The sequence below is a fragment of the Mirounga angustirostris genome, unplaced genomic scaffold, assembly GCF_029215605.1.
Source record: "Mirounga angustirostris isolate CCGP_5_RB_7025 unplaced genomic scaffold, mMirAng1.0.hap1 SCAF_11, whole genome shotgun sequence".
Taxonomy (NCBI): domain Eukaryota; kingdom Metazoa; phylum Chordata; class Mammalia; order Carnivora; family Phocidae; genus Mirounga; species Mirounga angustirostris.
This window is the reverse complement of record NW_026991719.1, coordinates 56,358,542-56,379,557: the sequence shown is the minus strand read 5'-3', so window position 1 is coordinate 56,379,557 and position 21,016 is coordinate 56,358,542. Positions and strand designations below refer to the sequence as shown.

Sequence of the window (21,016 nt, the reverse complement as noted above, 5' to 3'; positions counted from 1 at the left end):
AATCCAGTTAAGAAATGGGCAGAAGACATGAAGAGACACTTTTCCAAATAAGACATCCAGATGGCTAACAGACACATGGAAAGATGCTCAACATCACCCATCATCAGGGAAATACAAATGAAAACCACGATGAGTTACCACCTCACACCTATCAGAATGGCTAAAATTAACAACACAAGAAACAATGGGTGTTGTTGGTGAGGATGTGGAGAAAGGGGAACCCTCTTACACAATTGGTGGGAATGTAAACTGTTGCAGCCACTCTGGAGAACAGTATAGAGGTTCCTCAAAAATTTAAAAAGTAGAACTACCCTAGGATCCAGTAATTGCACTACTAGGTATTTACCCAAAGGATACAAAAATGCAGATTCAAAGGAGTACATGTACCCCAATGTTTATAGCAGCATTATCAACAATAGCCAAATTATGGAAAGAGCCTCAATGTCCATTGACTGATGAATGGATAAAGAAGATGTGGTATATATATACAATGGAATATTACTCAGCTATCAAAAAAATGAAAACTTGCCATTTGCAATGACATGTATGGAACTAGAGTGCATTATGCTAAGTGAAATAAATCAGTCAGAGAAGGACAAATCCCATATGATCTCACTCATATGTGGAATTTAAGGCAGAAAACAGATGAACATATGGGAAAGGGGAAAAGAAAAAAAGGAAAGAGGGAAACCAACCATAAAAGACTCTTTTTTTTTTTTAAGATTTTATTTATTTCACAGAGAGAGACACAGCGAGAGAGGGAACACAAGCAGAGGGAGTGGGAGAGGGAGAAGCAGGCTTCCCGCAGAGCAGGGAGCCCAGTGTGGGACTCGATCCCAGGACCCTGGGATCATGACCAGAGCTGAAGGCAGACGCTCAACTACTGAGCCACCCAGGCACACCCCTAAACCATAAGACACTCTTAATGATAGAGAACAAACTAAGGGTTGATGGAGGGAGGTGTGTGGGGGATGGGCTAGATGGATGATGGGTATTAAAGAGGGCACTTGCTGTGAGGAGCACTGGGTGTTACATGTAAGTGATGAATCACTGAATTCTACTCCAGAAACCAATATTGCACTGTATGTTAACTAAAATTTAAGTTAAAAAAAATAACCCAGAAAATAAAAAGTTTTGGTTAAGATATAGAGAAACTGGAACCACTGTGCACTGACGGTGGGAATATAACAGTCACTGTGGAAAAGTCTGGCAGTTCCCCAACAAGTTAAACACAAAATTACCATATGATTCAGCAATTTCACTCCTAGATATATAACCAAAAGAAGTGAAAGCAGGGACTCAAATAGACACTTGGACATGAATGTTCATAGCTGTATTATTATTCACATATGCCAAATGGTGGAAAAACCTAGATGTCCTTTAATAAATAAATGGACAAATAAAATGTGACATTTTTAAAAAGATTTATTTATTTGAGAGAGAGCTTGAGTGAGTGGGGGGAGGGGCAGGAGGAGAGGGAGAGAATCTCAGGCAGACTCCCCGCTGAGTATGGAGCCCCATGTAGGGCTTAATCCCAGGACCTGAGATCATGACCCCCTGAGTCAAAATCAAGAGTTGGCCACTTAACTGACTGAGCCACCCCAGCACCCCAAAATGTGGTATTTTGACACAATGGAATACTATTCAGTCTTAGAAAGAAATGAAATTCTGATACATGCTACAACATGGATGAACCTTGAAAACATTATGCTAAGTGAAAGAAACCAGTCACAAAAAGACAACGTATTGTATGATTCCATTTACATGAAATGTACAAATTTATAGATATAGGAAATACATTAGTGGTTGCCTGGGGCTGGGGGAAGGAGGAAATTGGGAGTGACTTTTTAATGGCTACCATGTTTATTTGTGGGGTGATGAAAGTGTTTGGAATTAGATAGTAGTGATGTTTGCACAACACTGTGAATGTATGAAAAGCCACTAATTGTACCTTTTAACATGGCTACAATGGTGAGTTTTATGTTGTATGAAGTTTACCTTAATAAAGATATTAACAAATTGGAGCTAACATTGTATAAAATAAATTATACACCAGGCCTTATTCCATGTGTGCAAGACTGGTTCAACATTTGAAAACCGATTAATATGCTGATTATATTATTAATATGGTAATCTACTATATCAACAGATAAATATGAAAAAACTCAGCAATTAGGAATAGAGAGGATGTTCCTCAGCTTGATAAAGAACATCTACAAAATACCTACTGATAACATCATACTGTGTGACATTGGCAGAACAATACATGCACAGATCAATACAACAGAATAGAAAACCCCATGTGGACCCACAAAAATATGCCTAATTATTTTATTTTTTATGACACCTTTATTGAGATATAATTCACACACCACAAAATTCACCCTTTTAGCTATACAATCCAGTGGTATTGAATATATTCACAGAGTTGTGCACTCATCACCAGTACCTAATTTTAGAACATTTCGATTACTCCCAAAAGAAATCTTATGCCCTAATATGGTCACATCTCACACTTTTCCCCCCATTTTCCACTGCAAGTACTAATCTACTTTCTGTCTTTATAGATTTTCCTATTCTGGACATTTCACATAAATTGAATACTATATGAATTCACATAAATTGAATACGATATGTGGCCTTTTGCATCTAGCTTCTTTTACTTAGCATGTTTCCAAGATTAATGCAAGTTTATCTATAAATGTATAAATATTTTATTAATTGTTATGGTACAACTGATTTTTGATAAAGAAGCAAAAGCAGTTTAATGGGGCAAGTATATAGTCTTTCAACAAATGATGCTGGAGCAATTGAACATCCATAGATTTAAAAAAATATCAGTCTTGAACTTTACTTCACCCTTATACAAACTTATGTCAATATGGACTATGAATGTAAGTGTAACTTGTAAAATAATCACTATGTTGTACTCCTGAAACTAATATAACATTGTATGGCAGCTAAACTTCAATTAAAAAAAATTGTAGGAGACAAAAATTACAAGAGATTAGCAAAAAAACATAAAAGAAAGCAAATCTTCAGAATTTAGGAATAGGCAATACTTCTTAGAGTTGGCACCAAAAGCATAATCCATTAAACAAAAAGTGGTAAATTGGACTTCATCCTTATTAAATCTTTTGTTCTTCAAAGGACCTAAGAGGATGAAAAGATAAGCTACAGAATGGGAGAAAATATTTGCAAACTACATATCCAACAAAAGACTAGTATGTTGAATATATAAAGAGCTCTCAAAATGCAATGGTTAAAAAAAATCCAATTAGAAAATTTTAAAAAAAGACATGAAGAGAGACATTTCACTGAAGAGGATAGATGGCAAATAAGCATATCAAAAGATGTTTCACCTCATTAGTCATTGGAAAAATACAACCTCAAACCACAATGAGATATTACTACACACCTACTCAAATGGCTAAAATAAAAATCAGTGATAACACCAAATACTAGAAAGGATGTGGAAAAACTAGATCACTTATACATTGCTGGTGGGAATGCAAAATGATACAGCTAGCCTGGATAACAATTTAATAGTTTCTTATAAAACTAAACCAGGCAACCAGCACTTGCACTTGAGCAATAGTCCCAGAGGCATAAAAATTTATGTCCACGTAAACCTGTAAACAAATGTTCAAAACAGTTTAATTCATTATAGCCCCAAACTGGAAACAGACCAGATGTTCTTCAACATGTGAATGGTTAAACTGCAGCAATAAAAGGAACAAATAATCTATACACACATCAAAATGAAACTTCGGAATGGATAGAGCCAATTTCAGAAGGACATATATTATATGATTCCTTTTATATAACATTCTAGAAATGAGAAAATTATAGAGATGGAGAATAGATTAGTGATTGCCATGAGTTAAACATAAAGGTTTCATGGGTGTGGATAATAAAAGGACAACCAACAGGATCATTATGGTAATGGAATTTTTCTGTATCTTTAGTGCATAAATTCAACATCCTGTTTTTTAATATTGTATTAGTGTTTTATAAGATGTTACTATTGGGGGACACTGGGTGAAGGGTACACATGATCTCTATTATTTCTTATGTGTGCACACAATCTACTATTATTTCAAAATAAAAAGTTTATTTCAATTTAAAAGACTTTCTCAGAGATATAAAAGCTAAAAGAATTCACCACCAGCATACCCAAAGTATAAAAAATGTTACAGTGCATCCTTCAGGAGAAAGTCAAATAACAGCAGACAGAAATATGGATCGCTACAAAGAAATATAGAACATCAGAAATAGTAATTACAAAAGATTGTTTTCTTATTGTGTGTACTATAAACCCTAAAGTAACCACTAAAGTAATAAAAAAGAATTATAGCTAATAACCCATGCAATAGAATCATAACAATAGTCATTTGATCCAAAAGAACGAAGAAGAGGGAAAGGGGGACAAAGAACAGATGGGGGAAACAGAATACAAAATGACAAGATGACAGACTTAAACCTAACCATATCCACAATCACATTAAATGTAAATATTCTAAAATCCCCAATTAAAAGGCAGAGACCTTCAGACTGGATTTAAAAAAGCAAGACTCAATTATAGGCTACCTAAAAAAATATACTTTAAAATAAAGACACAAGAGGCTAAAAGTAAAAGGATAAAAAAAGATATAACATACTAACACTAATTAAAATAAATCTGGAGTATGTATATTAATCATATAAAGTAGATTTTAGAGCAAAGAATATAACTGGGAACAAAGAAGTTCATTTCATAGTGATAGAGGTCAATTCATAAAATGGACAATTCTAAATACTTATGCACCTAATAACAGAGCTTCACAATACATAAATGAAAAACTGACAGAACTGTAAGGAGAAATAGACAAATGCACAATTATACAGAGAGATTCCAATACTCTTTCCTCAATAACGGATAGAGTTAAGTAGACAGAAAATCAGTAAGGAAACAGAAGACTGCAAATACTATCATCCAAGTTGAACTAATTGATATGTAAAGAACACTCCACTAAGCATTTGAAGAGTACACATTCTTTTTCACCAGCACGTGAAATTTACCAAGATAGACCATATTCTGGGCCAAAAAAAGGCTCAATAAATTTAAAAGGATTTTAAGTCACACGAAGTAACTGTCTTATCACAATGGAATTAAAATAGAAATCAAGAACAGAAATACAGCTGGAAAATAATCCAGTACTTGGAAATTAGTTAACATACTTCTAGCTAATCCATGGGTCAAGGAAAAAATCAAAAGGGAAAGTAGAAAAAGACTTTGATCTGAATGATGATGAATATACAATATATCAGAATTAAAAATTCAGGGAAAATTTATAGCACTTAAATGCCTATATTAGAAAAGAAAAAAAGGGGGGGGTGCCTGGGTAGTTCAGCTGGTTAAATGGCTGACTCTTGATTTTGGCTCCAGTCATGATCTCGGGTCCTAGGACTGAGCCCTGCATCAGGCTCCTTGCTCAGTGGGGAGTCTGCTTGAGGATACTCTGTCCTTCTCCCTCTGCCCCTCCCTCCACTCGTGCTCTCTCTCTCTCTCACTACAATAAATCTTAAAAAAAGAAAAACAAAGTTCTCAAATCAATGACCTCAGCATTCTAAATTAAGTAGTAAAATAAGAACAAATTAAATCCACATAAAAGGAAATGTCTGCAGAAATTAACAATTTGATCCTAAAATTTATAAAGAAATGTAAAGCACCTAAAATAGTTGAAAGAGTTTTGAAAAAGAACAATGCTAGGGCATCTAGGTGGCTCAGTCGGTTAAGCCTCTGACTCTTGGTTTCTGCTCAGGTTATCTAAAATAAATAAATCTTTTAAAAAAAGAAAAGAAAAAGAACAATGCTGAAGGACTTACACTACTTTGCTCAGGACAGTATAAAGCTACAGTAAGCAAGACAGTATGTTATTGTGCAAAGATAGAGAAAACAATATTGACATTTGATTTTTATTATATTGTCAGTTATGCCTTTATATCGTCAATTGATTTCCAACACAGGTATGAAAGCAATAGGGAAAGAACTGTTCAATAAATGGTGCAGAAACAAATGGATATCTATATGCAAATAAACAAACCAACCTTGGCTCTTATCATATACTATATACAAAATTAAGTCAATATGAATCATAGACCTAAATGTAAGAGTTAAAACTATAAAACTTCTAGACAAAAACATAAGAGAAAATCTCAGTGTCCTTGAGTTTGCCAAAGATTTCTTAAATATGACATAAACCCACAAATTATAAAAGGGAAAAAAAGTCAACAAATCAGATTTCATCAACATTAAAAATGTTTACCCTTCAGAAGACACCACTGTAAAAATGTAAAAGCAAGCCACAGACCATGAAAACATGTATTTGCAAAATATATATCTGACAAAGGACTTGTATCTAGAGTATATAAGGAACTCTTATAACTCAATAAGATGATAATGAACTTAGTAAAAATAGGCAAAATACTTAAACAGACACTTCACCAAAGAATATATTTGGATGGTATATAAGCACATGAAAAGATGTTTGATATTATTAGCCATCAGAGAAATGCAAATTAAAGCCACTATGAGATAATACTATACAACCACTAAAATGCCTACAATTAAAAAGCTCACTATACCAAGTCTTCGCAAGGATGTAGAACAACTGGAACTCTCAAACATTGTTAGTGGTAGTGTAAAATTTAGAAGTTTGGCAGTTTTTAAAAAGGTAAATATACACCTTCCATATGTCCCAGACATCCCATTGTCCAATCATCTAAGAGAAATAAATGCATATATACACAGAAACTCTTGTACACAAATGTTCATAGCAGCTTTATGTATAATAGCTAAAAGTAAAAATAAGTCAAATAGCTATCAATAGTTGAAAGGGAAAATAGATTGTCATATATCTGTATAATGTAATACTACTCAACAGTAGAAGAGGAATGAACTATACATACACACAACATAGATGAATATAAAAATAGTTACGCTGAGCGGAAGAAGCAAGATAAAGAGTTCATACTGAATGAATCCACTTATAGAAAATTCTACAATCTGTAAATTATAGTGACAAGAAGTAGATCAGTAGTTGTCTGGAAGGAAAGGAAGTGATGGGGAAGGGAATGGAGGAAATACAAAAAGGCACCAGAAAATTTTGGGGGGTGATGGATATTCATTATCTTGAGTGTGGTGATGTGTGTATACATCAGATTGTACACTTTAAATGTGCTTTATTGTATGTCAATTATACCTCAATAAATGTGTTAAAAACTATAAGGAAAAATATGGCATAGTTAACACAATCACAGTGTTATTCATAATTATTTTATTGCTTTTAAAGATTTCTAAGTGTTTAACATCAAGCCCCAAGAAAAGCCAGGTCTTTCTAGCCAAAGGACCAGGAAAATGGCAGACTAGCAAGACAGAAAACTTGTAGACAATCAGCTCCTTACTCTATCCAAACACCACAGATAAAACTGTGGCCCTACCTACATCACCTTCAGTAAAGGCCAAGTGGGAAACTTGGATATCAACTCTAGCCTAGCTGTAAGGAGGTGCCCTTCTTACCTCCCCATTGGAGAGATGTCAGAGAAGACTGAGTAGAGAGCTAGGACCTTCATCCTTGCCTGGCCATAACAAGGTTTCCCCACTCCTTGGTGTCAGTAGAAACCATTTGGTAAGTCTGGGCTTCCACTTCCACCTAATGGTAAGAAGGTGCTCCTCCCTGCAAGTGTGGTATCAGTGGAGGCCTCATGGGGAGCCTGAACTTCCACCTCTGCCTAGCAGTAACAAGACATCCTCTTCCTGACTAGAAAGGTTGTCAAGAAAGGTTGAATAGGGAACCTAGATATCCATGCCCACCTGGCATGAACCAAGCAGTGCCTACCTTCCCTCACAGGTGTAATGTCAGAGGATGCCTGCTAAAACTGATATAAATAAGATCCAGAACTTATAGCAAAATACTCAAAATGTCCAGGATTCAATTAAGAATCACTTATTAGAGCACCGGATATAGTATGGAAGTGCTGAATCACTAAATTGTACACCTGAAACTAATATTACACTGTATTTTAACTAACCAGAGTTTAAATAAAAACTTAAAAAAAAAATCACTCATCATACTAAGATCCAGGAAGACCTCAACCTAAAGAGAAAATAAAATCAACAGAAACCAATACTGAGATGACAAGAGATTAGAATTATCTGAATAGGATTTTATTTTATTTTATTTTATTTTATTTTTATTTTATTTTAAAGATTTTATTTATTTATTCATAAGAGACAGAGAGAGAGAGAGGCAGGCTCCCCGCTGAGCAGGGAGCCCGATGCAGGACTCGATCCCAGAACCCTGGGATCATGACCTGAGCCCAAAGGCAGATGCTTAACCATCTGAGCCACCCAGGCACCCCTGAATAGGATTTTAAACAGTGATCATAATAAGCTTCTTCAAGGAGCAATTATGAATACAACAGAAACAAATGGAAAAAAATAGGAAGTCTCAGTAAAGGAAGAGAAGTTATAAAGAAGAACCAAATGGAAATTTTAGAACTGAAAAATACAATAGCCAAATTAAAAACTCAATGGATGGGCTCAACAGCAGAAGGAATTGAATGGAGGAAAGAATCAGAAAACTTGAAAATAGAACAATAAAATAGGCATAAGATTAAGCAAACTATAGTACATCCATACCAGAGAATATTACTCAACAATAAAAAGGAAAATCTATTGATACAGGCAACAAATTGGATGTCTTTCAAAAGTATCATGCTCAGTGAACAAAAGTCAATCTCAAAAGGTTACATACTGTATTTTCTTTATATAATACTAAAGAAATGACAAAGTTTTACAGATGGAAATATAGTGGTTGCCAGAAGTTAGGGATAAGTGATGGATGGGAGGGGTTGGGGCTTATTCCAAAGGGGTAGGAGGCAAGTGGAAGACCTTTGTGGTGATGGAATAGTGTTGTCTCTTGGTTGGTTATACATATCTTCACATGTGATAAAATGACATAGAACTATATACATACAGAGTATCAATGTCATTTTTCTGGTTTGATATAGCACTCTAGTTAAGTAAACTGTAACCACTGGAGGAAATTGGATAAAGGGTACGAGAGACTTTTCTGTACTATTTTTGTAACTTCCTGTGAATTTTTAAAAATAAAAGCTTATTTTAAAATATTCTAATATTTTATATTCAAATATATATTAAATTTTATATTAATTAAAATGTTATGTATGTTTTATATTAAATTATATTACAATAAATATTTTAACATAAAATGTTAAAAAAGAAAAAATAAAATCAAGACATTGGAAATAACTAGAAGCACAATTTAACAAATATGAATGATGGTTATGAGTGATAGATAAGATTCTGCAGGCTAGAGAGACATCCTAGAGTTGGAAAACAAAAGCATTATACTTCTTGTATCCAAAGGACATAGTACCGAATCACTGACTACCAAAAAGAAATGAAATTGAGGGTTTACTCTAATTCAAGCATAGGTTACACACCACTAGAGAATAGTTATTTTCAAACTTGGGAACATTATCTTTTGGATAACAAGGTAGAGAACGATGATGGTATATAGTAGGCTATCAATATATATTTGTTGAATGAATGAATGGGTAAGCCAGTTTCCTTCTTATCTATGTCATTATTGTTACATTCTCTCAGCCTTTAAAAACTTTTTTTGGGGGAGAGGGATGGTTAGGGGAGACCAGAATTTTGGCTCTTTGGTGATAAATGATTCTTTTTTTTTTTTTTCCCTTAGGGTGGAGTGTTAATAGAATTTTGTTTCCTCCAGAAGTAAAATAGTTTAAAAACCATTGTTCCAAAGCACCAATTTCTAATTGTTAGGCAGTGCTAGGCCTATGACCATTTGATTTGGGGATCTTATCTAAATCATTTTAAGTTAAAGTGACTTTGAATTAATTTTGGTTGGAGAATTTCACAGTAACCATTAATAAGATTGTTAATACTCTGGGATACCACCCTAGATGACAAGATGTCGGAATGATCAAGATGCCATAGAGAGAATGTTGCTCCTTAGGTAAATACAATGATCTCAGCTCCAGCCATTTATAATAAAGTCACTTTATAAAAATATGGGAGATGAGATTATCTAATAAAGGTTTATCTGGGTAGCATTAATAAAGAAAGATGCAAGGGTAAAAGTAGGATTTTCCAAGAATACAAAAAAAGGGGGGGGCGGGGAAACTAACAGTTTTCTTTGGTGTCTTTCTCTTATTAGGTAATACATTAATAGGGAATTTCCACTAAGACAGAAGGTCTCAAGAGCAAGGAATGAATGGGGGTGGTAGTGGTGGAAGAAAACAAAAATAAGGAAAGATAAGAAGAGATCTTGCAGGTAAGGTTCCGTACTAGACCAAGGTAGTGGCAAAAAGGAAGGACAAAGAGGAGTACAAATTTTCTTTTGGTCTAATCTCATTATCCTCTTCTCAGCTCAAAAAATGTCCATTATGCCCACCTCTCCCTTTCTGGCTAGCTCATTGCTTGTCCCTATTATATCTACTGATACCTAATCAAGATTTATTATAGCTGAGCCTCCCCATAGACTCTGGCAGGTCAATGTTAGTCTGGTTTTCAAAAGGAAAGCTCAATGCAGTTGACAGATAAAATGCAATTAAGGTCTAGAGCCTCAAATCTCATTGGTTTAAATCTTATGCCTGATAATCACCCATCATCATATCCTTTTTAGTCAGAGGGCACTAAAGCTAACTGATGCATCACACAGAGAACTCCAAACCATGCTGCTCTGGAGAAATGTGCATAATGTACCTCAAATATCAAGGGCTGGCTTCAGCGCTCACAAGCACTATAACCAGTGAAGCCTCTCTAGTGCTAGGTCTAAATATAACACATCAAGCCACTAATTGTTTTCATTTAGTGAAGCTCTTTAAACGTTTAATAATTTACTTTCATTATACTGCCAAAGTCGAGGTCACATAAGGGAGCAGCTGCAGCATTCTGTAGGCATAATTCATAGCTTTCCATTCAATCTAGATACTTCAGTTGCATTGTCATATTTTCGAACTGATAAATCTGATTATCTTTAGAGAGCATACCACTTGCTCCCCTCAGAAAACATTTTTCATTCACCAATAAACATCTCATCAGAGACATTTGATTGTCCACCAAATGTATGTTCCTGTAATAGATACTTAAGACACAAGAACAAAAAAAATGGAAAGCAAATTTCTCTCCTTCTGAACGGTCAGTCAAAAATGGATATAATGAGGGGCACCTGGGTGGCTCAGTCGTTAAGCGTCTGCCTTCAGCTCGGGTCATGATCCCAGGGTCCTGGGATTGAGCGCTGCATCGGGCTCCCTGCTCCGCGGGAAGCCTGCTTCTCCCTCTCCCACTCCCCCTGCTTGTGTTCCCTCTCTCGCTGTGTCTCTCTGTGTCATATAAATAAAATCTTAAAAAAAAAATGGATATAATGACATGGTTGCTTGCAAAGCAGGACAACCACTAAAGCCCAAAGGCTTCTAGAAAATCTCCTTCACTCTCAGGAAAGTTGGTATGCCCTGACTATTTCCAGAAAATACTTTCATGGCTTAAATGCATTTATGTAAGGGCATCAGGAATTGTATTCTACCAATCATCTTTGTAAAGCTCATCCGTGGTCATAGATTCCAAAGACCATCAATCCAGAAACTCTCTACCAAAGCCCAATTTCAAGCCATAAGATGCTAGTAGCAGAGCTGTATTTTCCATAGGCCACAGCAAATCCAAAATCATTCCCATTTTTCTGGGCACAAGGTGATATGCAGGTATTTCCAGCTAACAATAAAAGTAGCTTCTTTGTCCCATAGTACCTATGCAAAGAAATAAACACTTTCCCTTCCTAACACCATGAAGAATACAATCTTACCTATCAACATCTGAAAGGCCAAGAGTTTTAGTTATTAACCTTGCTGAGTTCTAAGGATAACAACTTTTATTAATTTCATCCTTCAGAATATAAAGGGAAATCACCTTTCCTCTTCGTTCTCTATTATTTCCATCCAGTTCAGTTTGCTTAATGAATGTACTGATTAGTTACTGACTGTCCATCATCTTTAAAATGAATTTTAGGGGTGCCTGGGTGGCTCAGGGGTTTAAGCGTCTACAGTCGGCTCAGGTCATGATCCCGGGGTCCTGGAATCAAGCCCCATGTCGGGCTCTCTGTTCGGTGGGAAGCCTGCTTCTCTCTTTCCCTCTGCCTGCTGCTCTGCCTGCTTGTGCTCTCTCTCTGTGTGTAAAATAATACAATTAAAAAAAAATAAAATTAATTTGAAAAGTAGATTTGGAAAAAACATCATTTGTGTTTGGAGATAGACTGGGCACTCATAAAGCCCAGGCTGTCCACGGTCCACACATCTGAGTTATGCACACACTGTACCCAGTGTCACAAAATGCTGGAGACACAGATTTCACACTGAGGAGTGCAGTGCTTCCTATAGGAACAATGCCCCTGTGGGTAGTCAATAAATCTTTATTAAAAGCTTCCTCCCAGAGAGAAAAAGGGAGAACCAGGGGAGGGCTAGTTGGAAGCTTCTGTAGCTGTTTCAGGAGGAAACACTTATTGAAACAAAAGGGAATGTCTGTAACCTTTCTAGCAGAGGGCATTGGGGACTGAGAGAAGTGGCCACATATCATTCTGGAACAAAGGGGATTGGGTAGTCATTTCAAGCCTTTGGCAACTAGACTGCTATGCACCAAAAATACACAACCTCCCGTGTGTAAAGCATTGCTACATTTCCCTATTGCCACCAGTAGCATCTGCTTTTGAAAAGTAATGCTCAGGGGTTATACAGTAAATATATATACCTTTCTAGGTAACTTATCCAGTACCTTCAACTATCCAGAATTAGCCAATAACCTAGAAGACAGACAATAATATACATTCTAATGACCAAGCATTAAGATGTATATTTGCTCATAAAAATATAGCAAAATATAACATTAGGGTTAGGTTATCATAATAGGATTGCTTATGTCTTCAATGTATAGTCACTGGTAAAATTGTGTCTAAAAACAACAAGCATATTTATCTGGTTCCAGGGGCACAACTGATTAGGAATGGGGAGCTTCCAAATACATCAAGTAGTAACAGCTGACAGCAGTGGAAGAGATTAAAGAACTATAAAAAGCAGATATGAAATTTAAAAAGCATAGCAGTCTGGAGACATTTAGTGTAGGGGCAAACAGTTCTATTCATATCAAGTGTCCCCAGTGGAACAGTTATAGTAGAGCAAAGCAAAAACTTGAGTCATAATGTTGGCAAAACTCTAACCTTGTCCTGATTTGGTCATCTAGTATCACACGAATAGCTCCAAGCAGAAGGCCTTCTTGAGGTGGTGTCAGACAGTGTGGGGAGGCGGGGGAACAAGGCACTTACTAGTCATATAGCTTCAGATGCATCAGTTAATCATTAAGTCTCAGATTTTTTTTTATCTGTAAAATGTGGATACTTACTACTTCTCTTACAGGACTGTCATAATGACAAGATACTGTACATAAAAGCGCTTAGTAAAACATAAACTGTTAAAAGATGGTAGCTTTCCGGGCGCCTGGGTGGCTCAGTCGTTAAGCGTCTGCCTTCGGCTCAGGTCATGATCCCAGGGTCCTGGGATCGAGTCCCACATCGGGCTCCCTGCTCAGCAGGAAGCCTGCTTCTCCCTCTCCCACTCCCCCTGCTTGTGTTCCTGCTCTCGCTATCTCTCTCTGTCAAAAAAAAAAAAATCTTAAAAAAAGAAGATGGTAGCTTTCCATTTATTTCGTTCTGCTTACTCCAAAATGGGACTATAAGAATCCATAGTGGTTATCTTACTTTTTTCAAAACTTTTTGTGCTTTCTCATTTAACATAATGCTCCTTCTCTTATATTTGCCAGGCATTATGATGACATCTCTAGGTAGAACTGAACCCTATAGGCATCCTTGATTCCTTCCTTTCCATTCATATCTAAGCAGTGACCCTGGCGATCTTTTTAACCCTCCCTATAACTTTCCATTCCTTCTGATACATCCTTGTCCAGACCCTTAGAGCTCATCTCTAACTGGTTTTCTTATATCTAGTTTCCCGCAACTCATTTGAACTTTCCTTTATCTGCTGTAAAGACAGCTTTGTGTATGTCATCCCCTAGACCAAAAGCTTTCACTGTCTTCCCAGTGCCTTCAGGATAAAATCCAAACTCACCAAACTGGCATTCATAAAAACCCATGGGAGGAATTTATCACTGGTCTCAAGAAAATCTGTGCTTGCTTCTTCTGAGAAATTGGTTCATTTTTACCTCATGGACCCCTGCAAATCTTATAGCTAATATTTCCCTCTTTGATCTGTCTGCTAAGACACTCAGCCAAACTTAGGGTACAGCTATAAAATCCCTAATTCTGTGTACTCAGTCTAAACCTTACCATGGCCTCATTTCAGTTTCTTACATTTATTTTCCCTTCACACTCATTTCTCTGTCAATTTGTTCATCCTGTTATTATTGTATTAGTTTCTCAATAAACCAACTCAAATCCTGTTAGAATGAGGTAGAGTATAAAATGATATGTGAGACTAAAAAAAAATACATGACCATATGAACAGAGGTGGAAAAAAAAAAGACTGGGTAGCAAGAGAGGGAGCAAGAATGAAGATGAAAATGATCTTCACCGATATAAAAATAAATATTAGTTCAACTGTAAGGAAAGTAGAAAGAACTCTTTGAGGAACATTTACTATGAGCATTTGTAATAATCTAACAGGGAAATAAATGAAGCATTTACAATAACAAATCTGTTCTTGACAACATCTCTGAAAACAGGAAGTTCTACTGCTAACCTTTATGTCTTAAAATATATTACCAAACAAAAATTTAATGAAGTCAAAGCTAAGCAGAATTATGATGATGACTTACATTTGTACTGCTTTGCTGCTTACAAAGCCCTTTCACATACAGTATCTCAATGGAACCATTCCGGACTATTCTGTTGTAGAAGCCATTCACATTGGCAAGAAGCTGTTGCAAGCAGCACTCTCCATATCTGGGTCTTTAAAGATGTGGTATTTGCTGTAATAGAAAGTCGTAGGGTATGTTGTTTGTCCCCTCTCTCTAAATCCTCCTCTACTGGCATTTCATCTTGTTCTTTAAATCACCAAATTCTACCATGCCAATGTTAGTCTGATCTCTTTACCCGTTCTTATATTGAGCCTCTTTTCAGACACTCGATCCAACCCTCCCTTCCTTCCCCTCACCTCCCAGCCCCCAAAGAACAGCTTTCCACTTCTTTGCACGCCCGGACCACTCCCTCTCAAACCTCTACCTTTCCAAGAAGGCATTTATTTTTGAAGCATTTCAGCTATGAAGACCACCCACTATGGAGCTCACTTATTGTTCTCATTCTATATTGCACTGTACCAACTTGTATCTTTAGATTGTAAGCTCCTCAGAGAAAGGATTTTCTTCTTTGTTTAGTGCAATCAACCTATTGTAAAGTACTGTGTATACTTACAGACTATCACTAATGCAGTTCTTCCTGGGTTTCACTGGAATTATCTTAGTCATGTGATTTTGCTTGGACATCATTTTTCTTTCCCTGAATTATTTGGGGCCCTCTTCCAGATTTTTTTAAAAGTAAAAAATTAGCACTTTCTGCTTTTAAGAATGCCGTCAGCTACACATTTGAACGTACATGCTTCATCCTGCTTTATTCTATTTCTTACAGATAACAATATCAAATTAATTACCTTCCAAGAGTCTGCTACAAAGGTAAAACACAAAGCCATTTTCCTTCTGGCTAATCTACAGTTAATCTTATTCACTCCTGCTGTACAGAAAAATGACACTGGTCCACTTGGAATTGAATATATTCCAGCTATCACTAGTTATAATGCTATATATCAGGGTGGAACAATGCTGGCTAAAAAAAAAATAAACTCATTGATTTCCCTAAAACAAACAGAGGAGAAAGAAACTTTAAGATACAGTTACTGAATAATAAATTCCATTTTTCAATTAATGCAGATATTTAATGACTTGAAGTAAACTTTAAAAATAAAAATGCATTAGAGAATAAACAGATCAGATAGTATATAAATTGTGTGGAACCAGGAGTCAGACATAATCCCAAATCCCCTTCAGCAATTGGTTTCATAAATATTAACATGGAGAAAAAATTATGTCTTTTTTTTTTTTTGACAAACTTGTCTCAAACTTCTGCTCAAAAAAATATTTGCTGAATATAAATGCTGTTCCTAGGTTTAAGTAACAGTAAAAAAAAAAAAAAAGCAAGCCCAAATGTGGGAAATGGAAGAGGGAGAAGCAAGCATACTAGAATAATCCATAAACTGCGACTGTCAAACTATTTCTAAAAACATAGAGGTAACACTTTGACACTAAATCTTATTTCTCTAGGAAAATCTAGTCCATGTCATTGGAGCACTTCATATAAGGTTCCTATTTCATCCAAGTCATGGGCTCTAGTCTTACTCTCCATCCCACTGGAGTTTTGGCTTATGCTCAATTATCTGGATGAATCACAATGCCCAATCCTTACTTACTCTTTGTTATACAGATGGAGATGGATGCCTTCTAAACACTGTACCTGACATTTGCAAGTAGTCTTAAAGTTACAAAGAAGAGCATATGGTAATAGAACTAGAGGGATACAAACATGAATTATTTTAGCATCTAAATAAAGTACATTTAAGTATAAACCCTACTTCAGAGTGATACACAACAAAAATGCAAACAAATTGCTTGAGAAGGATAACTCCATAGCCAAGAGATGCTATTAAGTTCATATCTGTAGCCACAAAAAGAGTTTGTTCCATAGAGAGACTGAGCCCATATGGCGATCTTTGAACAAAGATCCATCAAATCCTGGCAGTGCAAACATATCAGGGCAGGTGTAGTTTCTATCACCAATGCCCCTTAGTGAGCATTTCAGAGGTGTGTGGCTAATAGAAAATAAAATATGATGTGGCAGAGTGAAGATGATTAAAATTTGGATTATTAAAATGGCATCTTGACACCGTATCTACAATGGCTTTATTATGAAATTTCAGCTTTCTGTTCATGCTTTGCAGTGCCCCCCCAAGCAGAATTAAATGTGTAAGATTTTCTTCCTTATGGACATGTTTCTGTTAAGCAGCTCACATAGTATCTGCTGAGATGAAGTTAGAATATCTTTTCAGTTATAAGGAAAGGAGTATGGTACTAAAATAAGTCAAGTGTATACCAGATGATAACGTTTTACCTCCTAAAAGAGATATATTGGATTAACATGATTTAATCTTGATCATGGATCAAGATTATCAGGATAATACAATCAATACTATTAAAAAAAGAGAGATTTCATGCTCAACCTTGGAATTAAGCTGGCTAAGTAAATGTTAACTGTGAGTTATCACACTTGACCAGCCAAGTTTGGTCAGCACCCTCTTTAATTACTAAATTATTTACAGCACACCCTTTAATTACTAAGGGGACTTAGCTTAACTAGTTTCTTCTGAGTTCAGTAGGATCTACCAGGACTTTCTCCTAGGCTACATGCAGAAAAATTAGAAAATCAAAAGGACCTGGAGACTAACAAACACTGGGAAAGAGAAAGGGGATTCATGTTAAATACAAGTTAGAGTTCGCCACTAATTGTCCTCCCCTCAACTAACCCTCACATTTCTTTGGTTTGAGTAGAATTTTTAAAAAATAATTGGTGTATTGCTAGAAATCACATAGGACCAGAAAACAAGAGAGCTCACTTCATGCTGCTAATGACAAATTAGCATGTGATCATAACCTAGTAGTAACAAGGAAAGGTTATGAAAGCAAACCTTTCACACCTCCTCTAGAGTTTTATCCTCTTCTTCCCCACACAAAGCAGACATAAAACCACACATTTGTATTATAAACAAGGTGCTACTAAGTCAGAGCCCCCCAAAAGCATTTTCTTGTATAGGTTTATTTATAGTAATGTAGTCCACAATCAATGCAAAGAAGCACCATTACTATAGAGTCTCCAAGAGGGTATGGAAATATCTTTGTCTTTGTAATGGGATTTTACTTGAGTAAAAGGAAAGATGTCCTGACAGTCAAAGTCCTAAACACAGAAACGGCTTAGAAGGAGGTTACAAATTTCGTTCCCAAGGGCCCTTCATTTATTTTAAAGGAATATAAAACTATCTATTGGGGCACCTAGGTGGCTCAGTCAGTTAAGTGTCTGACTCTTGATCTCATTTCAGGTCTTGATCTCAGGATCCTGAGTTTAAGCCCCACACTGGGCTCCACGCTGGGCATGGAGACTGAGTAAACAAAACAAGACAACACAAAAAAACTCCAAAAAACTATTGACCACTGTTTACCATTATTTACAATAAAGTAAACAATATACAGTTGGATAACATTCTGATTACTACAAAGTTCTTGCTTTTCCTGGTTTCTGCTGAACTAGTAACTCAAATACTAAGACTGAGGCTACATCTAAGGTATGAGTTGGAGTAAAGAAAAAGATGCAAGTCAAAGAATTTAGAATACAGAAGTTTGTTAACCCATTTATTCCAGTAGGTCCTAAATTGTCAACATCTCTAACCATCTGATTATGATTAGGTTTCTGTGAACAAAGTCTTAGACATTCCATGAATCATGACCTTTTAATCAATGCAACACAAGGATTTCAACTTCTTTTTTTTAAAGATTTTATTTATTTATTTGACAGAGAGAGACACAGCGAGAGAGGGAACACAAGCAGGGGGAGTGGGAGAGGGAGAAGCAGGCTTCCTGCTGAGCAGGGAGCCCGATGCGGGGCTCGATCCCAGGACCCTAAGATCATGACCTGAGCCGAAGGCAGACGCTTAACAACTGGGCCACCCAGGCGCCCCGGATTTCAACTTCTTGAAAAGGAATGGTTCACTAGAAGGAACCTTTAAAGTTTAAGTAAGTTTTGCTTACCTAATTAAAATGCACCAGGACTTGTCTAGTTTTCTCATTTGGGTGGGGAGGTTGTTGGTAGTGATAAAATTTTCCATTCGGTGATCTTGCAAATAAACTTGCATTTATATGACTGTAGATAGGGATATGGATTCTGATACAGCTGCTTTTAAATTGTCCAATATATTATATATATATATATTTAAATATAATGTTTACATTATATTTAAATTGCCCAATTAATTGCAAAATTTGAAAGGCTAAGACTTCAGGAAAAATTTCTATTTAACTTCAAGTGATTTCTTAGGTTGCTGAAAATGACGGCCTCCCAGAAACACAGGCTTATCCATGATTATAAATGCTATTTTTGTTTTGGTGAATGTTAAAAAAAAAAAGAAAGAAAACCATTTACATATGTATTTTTATGTATACAAACACACAAAAAAAACTCCAAACAAACAAAAAACCCAGAATGGTCCTCAGGCATATGGAAGTTAAACAAAATTCTGATAGAGTAATGATTATGAAGATTTCCCTCAACATTTAGAAAAGGTGTTCTCTAATGCAGGAGAATAATATACCATGATCTCAAATATTCTTTTCTGATAAAGGAAAGCTTTTATTTGTTCAAGCTAACCGTGCTCTAGATGCAAAAAACATCCCAACAACTACCCCAATACTACTTCAAAATGAACATATCAAACTTGACTTTCATTAGAATGTTATTTCTTCACACTAATAAATCCAAAAACCAAGACGAGATTTTACATATAATATATATATAAAACAACACAATTATTGAGTTTCATCTTCTGGACAATGCCAAGTTAGTCTCTCTTCATAAAAAGCAATTACAATTTGAGGACACTTCATATTTGCCTCTTTTGCCAGCACCAAGTCTGCCTCATCTGAATCTTTCCATTTCATGAGAAACATTAATTTTCCACTGATGTCTGTGGCATCAATTATTCCTTCAGGATCAAGACCTCTGGCAAAACCTCTTGTCTATCAGCAGCATCTCTTCTCTTCTCTGATTTGCTGTCATCTGATTCACTGTCAGATACAGGTTTTCTTTTTGTACCATATTTTTCTTTACCAGCTTTTTGAGAATTAAGAAATGCTTCAATTAACTCTGGACAATGAAAATTTTCTTCAGGTTCCCAAGTACTGTCAGCATCTGTAAATCCCTTCCACTTCAGGAAATACTCCACCTTCCCATTCACTACATGTCCACCACAATGTTTTCAGGATCTGCCTCTTCTATTTTTTGTACTCTTTCCAATTCTGTTTCTTTTCCATTTTTTTGCAATGTAGTTTTATTGGACTTGAAGACTTGAAGTCTTTTTTATTTCAGACTTGAAGAGCTATTATTCACCTCCTTGGAGCAGTTCTGGGTCCTGGGTCTGCAGTGTCTCCCCCTTTATTTATTAATGGAGATTTTGCCCTGCAAACCCTTAAAATTTTAAAAGTAATTAAATGTATCAATCTTTTATTGGATCTTCATTTTGAAATACAATTGGAAAAGTTTTTCCCCTTATGCTGGTTATAGGATTTACCCATATTTTCTTCGAATACTTGTGTTGTTTCAGGTTTGCATTTAAATCTCTGACCCATCTGGAGTCTATGGTATCTTTTCCCAAATGGCTCTTCTGGTTATCTATTGATGTAAAACAAACTACCCTCAAACCTAGTGGCTTAAAATAAAATTTGTTTTATTAGATTTGATAGCTCTGTGTGTAGATTTGACTCAGCTGGGCAGTTCTGCTAATCTTTCTCAAGTTCTCTTGTACAGTTGCAGTACTTGATGGCTGGGGCTGGAGTTATTTAAAGGCTTGATTTTAATGCTGGGAAGGCAGGACGTCTCTCCTTCCACATGTAGTTCCAGGGCTGCTTCTCTCCATGTGCCCTCTCCATTTAGTCTTTTCCAGTAGGGTAGCTGGACTGCTTCTTACTCTTCTCTTCCTTTTTCTTTTCATTTTTAAACAGTTTTTATTGTGATAGATTTCATATACCATAAAATTCACCTATTTATGGTATACAGTTTAGTGGTTTTCAGTACAGAGTTGTACAACCATCACCACAATGTAACTTGAAAGTATT

The 21,016-nt window shown here is 35.9% G+C and overlaps 1 protein-coding gene and 1 pseudogene across 6 annotated transcripts in view; both read right to left on the bottom strand.

Annotated features, from left to right (window-relative positions):
• The window catches only part of EDA (ectodysplasin A), a 345,587-nt gene that overhangs the window by 193,658 nt on the left and 130,913 nt on the right, over nt 1-21,016 (bottom strand). The gene's annotated exons all lie outside the window — the stretch shown is intronic.
• Nucleotides 19,257-20,530, bottom strand: LOC123850056 (chromobox protein homolog 3-like; annotated as a pseudogene).